This window comes from Camelina sativa, chromosome 17 (assembly GCF_030686135.1).
Source record: "Camelina sativa cultivar CO46 ecotype springtype chromosome 17, ASM3068613v1".
Classification (NCBI taxonomy): Eukaryota; Viridiplantae; Streptophyta; class Magnoliopsida; order Brassicales; family Brassicaceae; genus Camelina; species Camelina sativa.
Window position 1 is genome coordinate 18,408,334 of NC_141896.1, and position 10,790 is coordinate 18,419,123.

A 10,790-nucleotide genomic window follows, 5' to 3' on the forward strand; every position below is an offset into this window, starting at 1 on the left:
TCTCGTCAAAAGACAAAATAATTATACGATTTATATAAGAAAAAAAAAAAAATTTGTATCCTTTTTTTTTTCTTATCTTTCCATGATGGAGCTAGCGCATGGGGCAAACGACTAAATAACCTTAAACCTTATGCCACATTTTTTTTTTAACATTTCCCAACTAATTATTGGTCACTACGCCGAAGAGAAATTATTGGTTTCGGGCATTATGCAACATTTTTTAAAGTCTACTTGTCGGAACTTTGTTTGACCCGATTGCATTAGTTTAGTGTTTGAACCACTTGGATCAAGTGTCATAAGAAAAGAAAAACATATTTAGTGTTAGATTTATCTGGAGGTTCTAAAACTTCTTTTAATAATGGATTATTCAAGCGAGAGCCCGTTGTTAGTATTACCGATAAATCAGGACATAAATCACAAACTGTTTTTGACTAAAGTGTGATACGTGTGGCTTTGACCAACAAAGAAACATAACTGGACCCATTCAATTGGGTAAAATCGAAGATATAGATATAGGATACCTAACATTATTTTTAATTAAATTTGACCACACTTACTATCGAAGAAAAAAGTTTAGCATTCACAGGGATTAGAATTTTAAGTCTAGTCATATATTTTCAATTTGCATAAATCACAGTTTTTTACTCTTTTCTTTATGGGACTAAAGCGTGCATGCATCAAGTAAAAGCTGATATAGGACATAGACCAACAAAGAAACGTCACTGGACTGAGACCAGTTAGGTAAAATCAAAGAAAAACATAGACCTCGATCGGAAGTTTGATAAATTTATGGTTTACCCAACGGTTGTATTTGTAGCTTACGGTTAGGTTAGAGCGCATCAAGTTGAAAGTGTAGGTTTTTCTTATATTCTGGTTAGTGGATGATTAGGTTATATGAAGTATATGGATGATGTGTGCATATATGTATCGGATTGGTTTTGATTTAGTTTCCACCATGAAACCAAATCAAAACCAATATGTTGTGTGCATATTATGAAGTGTAGGTTTTGATTTTCTTTCCACCACGATAAATTATTCATATATAAGGGGAAGTCTGATTGGTACAGCAAACATGTATTTATGTGAACTCCTTAAGCCCTTCATTTATTCGAGTCATACAATAGTAGTCCTTTGAACCATATTGGCTTATCACTTCCTCCCTTTGACACTTTTTTATTCTCACTAGTGTTTGGGTCAAATCCAGCTAATCCGAGGTGAGCAAGTTCCTTGGTTTAGGAAGTTCCCTCAAACCCACCTCTGACAAAATCTACAGACCAAAGTCCAAGTGGTTGCACGTGCATCGACTTTGTTCGAAGTGAAATCAAACCTGAAACTTTTACGTATTCACTTATCCTGTGACCTCCTCAACTACCTCATTTTTGTTGGGTGTGCTGTAACAAATAAAGCTGACTTAGCTAGGCTCTATAAATTGTGTTTCCAAGTTGGGCAGACGGCTATGGATTTATGTTCAATCCAAATCAATTAATTTGAATTAAACTCGATGTCTTGATACGTTGTGATAACCGCAACTTCAAGATTGGTCTACAATATTGACTTATTGATCTGTCCATCGTCATAGCTGCAATGATATTTGAAACGTGCATTTAGATTTTTAGGCCATAATATTTAACACAAAAACAATAACAGAAAATGTTGCATTTGCGGTTGTAAATATATCTACGAAAGAAATGTACACATAAAAGTAAAATACAATTTTAGTTTTAAACTTTTAATCAGTCCGAACTGTGATCTAACATTATCTTGACATGGGGTAAAAATGGTCTATGGTTTGTGTTTGGCATTAGCTCCGATCCAAAGGTTACTTAAATATAACGCATAGCTCATTCTCTTTATATATAAGCTTAAGCTAATCACTATGATTATGATCAGATGATAACATATATACCATTATGCTATAATTTAATCATCCTTTTTTCGCTCCTAAATCCTCTCCTCGTTTCAAGACTGCATGTGCCCTCGTAGAGACACTTGCTTTTTCATTTTAATTTATGTTAATCTGAGCAATAAAAGACTTCTAAAGACCAAATCTAAGCAAATCCCTGAACAAATGTCCTAATCAACAATTTAATTAATACTAAGTCCCTTTTCGCCTTCAAGGCGTTTACGAAAAACCAAACAACTCTTTACACTAAACTAATTCTATTCACTTTGGGATCGGTGATGTGCTTATTGCATTAATGAGTACTATATCGATCAGTCTCTTCTATTCCAAGCAACGTATACCACTTTGTTAATGTGTATACCATTAATTGAAGTTGCCTACTCCATAAAAGGTTTCACTTTAGATTATTCTAGGTTGAGTTTTTTATAAATACACGACATGTTATAGAATAATGAGGTGGGAGCAGCCTATCTAAAGTTTTATGATATTATCTCTTCGTCTTAATTTGAATTTGGTTTGAGAATGACTATCTCAGATACGATTACACAAAAGTAGAGATAGTAATAACTTATGGACTACGGATATGGTTTACAAAATTTTTTGGTGACCACGAGCAGCCAAAATCCATTATGTATAATAAAGTAACATTTATTTCTTGATCAACGAATATACACTATAGTAGCATTTGGTTATTAATAGTACTATTATAGTTTTTTTTAATTACACGTCATTTTGTTGATTGATATTGAAGGAAAGTGGGAAAGTACTTTTGGAAGACAAGAATGCATCTTACAAACAAAAATTTGTGAATTTCTAAATAATTTGTTTCTTAAAAGGAAACGAAGTAAGTTTCCACTTTCTTCTAGTCTAAGAAGAAAACAATAAAGTGGATATGCTAAATTTTCTAAGTCGATTTAGAAAATGTAGTTTTTTTTTAAAAGCAAAATTATGTATAGACTTGTTTTCAATTATACCATTAAAATATTTAAATTAATAGATCTGCTATGTGTATACATGGCCTAAAATAAAAGATATAAGGACATCTCCAATCCCACTTTATTTTAGAGTCAAATCTCTATTATAGAGTAATATTTGCTCCAACCCTACTCTATATTTTACTCTAAAATAGAGAAAATAATAGGATTGCTCTATATATAGAGCAACTTTATTCTCACCTCTATTTTTTTAGACTAACTCTATTATAGAGGTGAAAATAGAGTAATACATTGGAGGAAAACAGTACTCTATTTTTGAGTTACTCTATTTTAGAAAAAAAATAGAAAAATACAATAAAGATTGTGTAAGTGTGGGAAATAGATGACGTTCTCGTTTAGTTTTAAAACTTTTGAGTTTTGACATTGGTGGGTAAACTACTCTTGGAGTTTGAGATTCGTAAGTAGACCAAATAATAGTTTTGACCTTATGTAAATCGAATCAATAGCCCTAACCTATCAAGAGTACAAAGTCGATCACATCTTAGTAAACTTAAGATATAAACTCCCTTTCTCTAATCAAGTTTCTCAATTTATTTTGTATTTTCTCATTGTATTTTTTAATTCTTTTAATTGGCATTAATCTGGATTTTTCTTTTACCTATTTTTTTCTTGTAAATTTGTCGTGTATAAGGAGTAGTAATGCACGCACGATTTAACATCGATTTAAATACGTTATCCCAGTCCATGAGAAGTAATTGTGTTGTGCGTATTGGTTTGAACTTTGAAGCAGTCCAAGAGCAATAATTGCAAAGCTCGTAGTTAACTTTGACCTATTTTCTTGTCTTATTACACCGTTTGATTGTTTCTTTCTATCTTTTTTTTTTTCTCTTCTTTTTCTTTTTCTCTTTGTTATGTTAATACTTAATACACTATTATATATTTTATCTCATTTTTCAATATTTAAACTATACTTAGAGGAAGAGCACGTGGGCCAGCGGTCCCATCTCTCTTGCTTCTCCACCATGTCTCCGATTCGATACTGGTAAAATTAGCTTATCTAGACCATCAGCTCTTTGGAATTTTGAGTTCGACTCCTCTTCCTTTTATGGGGTTAACTAGGCCATTAGGTCTAGTAGAAAAACACTATATTGTAGAAAAACACTATATTTAAACAAGTTATTAACAAAAAATATATATATATATATATATAGTTTTCTCTTTTGATAGTAAGAGAAATAGATCTCTTATATAAGAACTAAGGGCATGTGCATTGGTTAGGACTGATTTATGGTCCTTCAATTATTTTAATCTTATTTTGAGAGTTTCTTAAGTTTGGTATGAGCATTGGTGTCCTTCAGAGTTGGTCCCCTGGAAAAAAAAGTATTTTTTATTTTTAAAAATAAATTATTTAAATAAATAAGTAAAAACATATTAAAGTTTTAATTTAAATAAAACATAAAACATTGACATTAAATACATTAGAAAATTACAAAGTTACAAAAACTTGAAAAAAAACAAAAGATACAATTAAAACATGAAAGATCAAAAACATAAACCATACAGATAAAAACAAACATTTTATTCAATTCATAGAATTTTTTTAATTAATCTTCATTATCTGGAAGATGTCCAAAGTTAGTCCAAATATGCTCAATCAAATCCTTTTTAACCGTTTATGGACATTTTTATCCCGAATTTCTGTAAGACGAGTAATCGTAGTGCTCATATTTGAACCCAAACTGGCGGCACCGACGGTATATGTTTGATCCACAGCTTCTCCGTCTTGAAATTCAGAAACAATGTTTCGGTAACTGTATGCTCCTCTTTCATCCTCGATAATCATATTATGGAGTATTATGCATGCTCTCATAACATTTACTATTTTGTTTTTATCCCATAAATGAGATGGATTTTTAATAACGGCGAATCTAGCTTGCAAGACTCCAAAGATACGCTCAACATCTTTCCGCACAGATTCTTGTTTTTTAGAGAAGAGAGAATTTTTGATACCTTGTGGGAGCCGGATAGATTGTATAAAAGTTGCCCATTTGGGATAAATACCATCGGTTAGATAGTACGCCGTCTTGTACTCTCTTCCGTTGACAAAGTACTTGACCTCCGGAGCTTTACCGTTAAGAATGTCATCAAATACATTTGAACGATCTAGAATATTAAGATCGTTCATAGTACCAGGAGCTCCAAAAAAAGCATGCCATATCCAGAGGTCGTACGAAGCTACTGCCTCCAACACGATTGTTGGTTTTCCGGTTGATCGTGAATACATCCCTTTCCAAGCTGTTGGACAATTCTTCCACTCCCAATGCATACAGTCAATGCTCCCAACCATCCCGGGAAATCCACGTTTTTCATTTTCATAGAGTAGTCTTTCTAGGTCATCGGGTGTGGGACGTCTTAGGTATTCATCGCCAAACAACTGGATTATCGCGACGGTAAACTCGTGCAAACATTTCCGAGCTGTTGATCCACCAATTCGTACATACTCGTCAACTATGTCGGACAAAGTATCATATGCCAATTGGCGAATTGCTGCAGTACATTTTTGTATAGGTGACAGACTAGCCCGACCGGTTGCATCCTGGGATTGACGGAACTACTCGACTTCTGTAGAGAGACGTTGCACAATACGTATGAACAATGGCCTGTGCATGCGAAACCGTCGCCGGAATAAATAGTCCGGGTATGTTGGAGTATCACTGAAATAATCATTCCAAAGATTATTGTGGCCTTCTTCTCGGTTTCTTGGTATAAAAATCCGTCTCTGTGGCTCTATTGGCTCTTGAATAAGACCAGAATTTTCTAGGAAATTATCAAAAAAAGCATCAAATTCATCATCCATGCCATCTCTTTGGTAGTGATAATGGTATGATGAAGATGCCATTTAAAAGAGAAGTTTTAAAGGAGAAGTTTTAAAAAAGAAGTTTTAAAGGAGGAGAAGTTTTAAAGGAGAAGTTTTAAAAGAGAAGTTTTGATCTTGTTATCTTGAGGAGGAGAAATCGAGTTTTAAAGGAAAAGAGAAGTGGAGATCTTGTCTTACAAAAGAAACTTATTTATAGCAAATGATTTTGGTCTTCCGTGTTACTGAATCCGTGATTTCAAGAGTACTGATCCGTGACAAAAGGCTCCAAACAATAATGATCCGTGACAATAATGATCCGTGAATACAAAAGTACTGATCCGTGACCATCAAGATATATGATCCGTGACTACTAGCATACATACAAGAGATATGATCCGTGAATACAAGAGATATGATCCGTGACTACTAGCATACATACAAAGGCTGTAGATAAATTCATACACGCATACCTAGTATTGCTCCCAGAAAAGCAAATACCAAAACCATCAATACAAACCCATTACTAATCCTATTTCTGGTCTTCCGTAGCTCAAACACCTCCTTCTATAACCGGTCTATTATCTGCGCTGTCTCATAATCAAACAGCGTTGGTAGGTTATCTACCTTCTGAGATAGGACTTCACAGTGTCTGCCAATCTCCCGCATCTCCTCCGTAACAGCTTCATCCCACCACTTGTGGATATGCATCTCTCCATCATCAACATTCCCACATGTAAAGAACCTGCATTAACATTCATAATTAGCAAACACTTAATATATAATTAGCAAACACTTAATATATAATTAGCAGAACACTTAATATATACATATGAAGATAAGTGGGGCTGTAGCATACCGTCTGTTGTGATATGAAGATAAGAGGGGCTGACCACCACAATAGCATGCCTCGGGAATCCGAACTCAACCTCCGGTTGAGGAGGGTATTGAGTCGCTTGAGCATTGTTCAAGCTACTCTCAGCCTCATCCATCCGAATCAAAGCCTCTATCTCCCTATCCTCTGTGTCGTCAGAGTATCTACCATGTTGATCTGACGAATCAGGCTGAGAGTAGCTGTAGTCTTGGCCCATCTTACTTATTTGAAACATAAACAGAAAAAAACAAGAACAGGTTAAAAGATTAATCAAACAAGAACAGGTTTACACAATCAGAAACGCAAGGATAATAGATTAATCAAACAAGAACAGGATTACATAGTCAGAAACGCAAATTCAAACATATTTGAAAACAGAAAAAAGTAATACTGCCATTGGAACTTAGCTACTACGAAATTCATAAATAGTAACAACAATCTCAGAAATACTGAGCTACTATCTTATCCTTGATAAGTTGATCAGCTTCACTAAGTGGTTCTGGTTTGGCAAGAAGTGTGTCTAGTATGCCAAGCTTCTGTAGCTTCTCCTTCTCAGCCATATCCACCTTCTTTACTTCCCACATGCTCTTATAGTCAGCAAGAGCCTTCCCCTAAGCATTGTTCCTCTTCGCCTTTGCAGCCTTGACACCTTGAGGCCTTTTCTCAAACACTTGCTCACTGTGTGTTGACTCGGATTATGAAGCTGCCTCGGATTGTGAAGCTGCAGCAGGTGTCCTCTTTCTTCTGACAGACGTGGAAGCATTGTTAATAGCGTTAAGGTTCATCCACTTCTGCTCAAACCTTAACATTAACCAGCAATGCTCCATTGTAAACTTCGTATTTTGCTCAGCGAAGTAGATGTCATGAGCCATCTTTAGCACATCGTTCTCTGAGTGTCCACTGCTGTTGAGCCTCTCTGCTGCTGCATAAGCCCCGCAAAACTTGTTTACGCACTCATTGATCCTAAACCACCTCTGCTTACAGTTAATGTTCATCCCCTGTTCACCATTGGCCATAGCATGGGGAGTCTCTGCATAGTATTTGTTTACCCTCTGCCAAAAGCTTCCTCCCTTCTGTTGATTGGCAATGATCGGGTCCTTTGAAGTGTTCAGCCACGCACTGATAAGAATTTCATCATCCGCCGGATTCCATTTCTTTCTATCCTTCCTAACAGGGGTCTCTTGAGAAAGAGGTACATCCTGTGACTCTTGAAAGCTCCAAGGAGGTACTTCAGGAGCTCCATTGTCGCCAGGCGATGAAAAACTCTCATAAGGAGAGTTTTGATGGTGATGCGACTCTCCTTGACTGTTGAGAAGCTCTAAATAACTAGAGGGTTCGGAAATGTTGTAAGAACTCATAAGAAGAAGAGTTTTGGATGATGAGGGTTCGGAAATGTTGTTGGTTTAACAAGGAGAGAGATAGAAGATGATGGATAAACATTGAAGGCGGGTTTGGTGTTTAAAAGGTGAAAAGATAAGAGTAAGAGTAATAAGTTACCAACTATCTCTCAACTACCTAAAGTCTAATCACAATTTAAGATATTACACAGCTTACACAACTACAAAACTACACAACTACAAAGCACAGTACAAAATAAGTTTGATCACAACTAAATTATACGGTTTGATCACAACTATATAAGTTTCATCACAACTAAATTATGGTTTTAAATAGATCACTATTACACGCAAAGCAATGAATGAGCAAAACTCTACACCAACCAAAGCAATTTATGATCAAGACACAACCAAAGCAACCAAAGCAACCAAAGCAATTTATGATCAAGACACAACCAAAGCAACCAAAGCAACCAAAGCAATTTAAGATCAAGACACAACTAAAGCAACCAAAGGAATTTATGATCAAACTTATATAGTAAATTCGCTAACGACCAAAACAACCATTCATATAAATTCGCTAACGACTATTCATATAAATTCGCTAAACAACCATTTATATATATGATCAAACTTATATAGTAAATTCGCTAACGACCATTCATATAAATTTTTTTACCGAGACAAATACAAGCATTCTCGACTATTAAACAACCAAAGCATTAACAGAAATAAAGCATAGGAAAACTATTACACAACCAAAACAACCAAAGTATTTACCTTTGACTCAATGATTCTCAACTGCTCCGTGACTTCCCGTGTTGTGTTGCTGTCATCAAGTGACCCTGAGGAAACTCATGACCACCAAACAATATGCAAGCTAGAGTCAGTTTAACTTTAAAGAATCAACAAAATCTAAACAAAATAACAACAATCGACAATAACTTTAAAAAACTATTATCGACAACAATCGAACCATATACTAAACAATCGAAGACCAGACCTACCGAATCAGATGAAAAATTGAAAATACTTCAAAATTAAATCCAAAACCCTAACCTAATCACAGAACCCTAAATCGATATCAGAATAAAAAATCGAAACCTAGAACCCTTATTTGAACTCTAATAACAAATCACAGACCCTCAATCGAGAAAGAATTTCGAATCCCAGAAGTTCAAACCCTAAATTCGCTAACGGCTGTAGAAAAATTACCTCCTTTCACTTCGAAACCGGGGGATAATCTTCTAGATGATACCGCGGATGGATTCATCGGACGAAATTAACGGTTCCTTTCACCGGTAAAACGAGTCGCTGTCGAGAGAGATAGAGAAAGAAGAGAAAAAGTCGCAGAAAAAAAATGATCTCGAACTTTTGATTTTTTTGTATCCCTTACCCAAAAAACAAAACGCTCTCATAGCTTGCCATGTGTAAGGACGGACGGAGTAAACAACGTCCCATACGAAGGAACATATCTTCAATAAATAACACATTTAGATTTAAATTAAATCCTTTTATTATGAAGGACGGTCTATGCATACGCGGATGCACATGCCCTAAGAAGTCTATTTGATCTTACGTATATATAGTCTGGAATTCAAACGTTCAACTGCGTCAGGCCATCAGCAGTTTTTTCTTTCTTATTCCCTTTAATTTCCTGTGTTCATCTTCAAGTGGTGGATAATTTTCAAAGTAAAAGGTTCTTAACCACTATACGCACTGACTATACGTCATCTATACGACTATACCATAATATTAACTAACACTAAACGTTTAATATACAACGTACCCTGAAACCCAAAACTTCTTAACCTTGGATTTTTAGGCTCAGGCTTGTTGTTGACTTGATAACATACTTTAATAAGTGTGTATATATGACTTACGTTACAGCCAACGTTTGATCCTTTAACTTCTACCATGACTGTTGTTTCCAATGAATATGCTTAGAATCCCGTTGACATATACTTTAATAAGGAATTGGAAGTTGGAACAATAATAATGTATACTAATGTTTTTTCTTTTTTCCCTGTTTTGTGAGTTTGTTTCCATTATTTTCTAAACAAAATAGTTCTTGCCTTTTTTCTTATAATCTTCCTTAGCACGAAATTAATTAGCAGTTTATAATATCTGTTTTGAGGCTTAAATCATCCATCTCTAGCAAGATTTGAACATGAGATGGCGAAGATTCAAGAGATATAATGTACATGTGTATAATTATCATATACCAAAGTAATTAAAGTGGTTTACTCACAATGAGACCAGACGATACAGATCATCCCACTCGAAACGTTCGAAACGACAACTTGCAAAGAAGTGATCCATATCAAATTAGTGTTTGGGATGTTTTACCCTAAAATGACATAAAGAAACTAAAAGAGGGTGTTACGTCTCGGGAAATATTATTAGAATACAAACAAAAGAACAAAGAACTACAACATATATATAATTTGATAAATAAAAAATTGGAAAATTTCTCGATTTGTCTGTATTATCTCTTTTTTTTTAATGGTTTTTATGTGTCTATATTATCCTTGCTTAAGAGCTATGCTAACTTTTTCCGTATTATTCTAATTTTGTTGGATATCCCCGAAGGGACAAAAGATTTCGACAATTTTTTCTCTTCTTTATTTCTGCCAACAATTTCAAGATTTTGATACTTCAAAACAAAAATAGTAAGGTTAGAAAATTATTTCAAAAGAGTGCATGTCTATAAAGCTGGTCGGTCTTAGAGATTGCGTATGCCCTGCATCTCTTCAAAGATTTTGTGGACCGGTCTATATATTTGTGGAAGGAAAAAATGCAACTTTAACTAGTCTCGCTTTCGTATCTCTGTGAGTTGAATAGTTTTTAATATTTCATATTTATTCTATAATTCAAAATCAGTATA

At 34.7% G+C, this 10,790-nt stretch overlaps 2 pseudogenes across 1 annotated transcript; both read right to left on the reverse strand.

Moving 5' to 3' along the window:
- Positions 1 to 5,961: 5,961 nt before the first annotated feature.
- LOC104757149 (uncharacterized) lies at positions 5,962 to 9,323 on the reverse strand (annotated as a pseudogene). Its single transcript, XR_015586279.1, has 4 exons — positions 9,119 to 9,323; positions 8,684 to 8,748; positions 6,552 to 6,783; positions 5,962 to 6,437 (listed from the first exon to the last, which is right to left on the reverse strand). The product of XR_015586279.1 is annotated as an uncharacterized LOC104757149 (transcript).
- On the reverse strand, positions 6,891 to 8,057 carry LOC147923984 (glutathione S-transferase T3-like; annotated as a pseudogene).
- Positions 9,324 to 10,790: the final 1,467 nt, after the last annotated feature.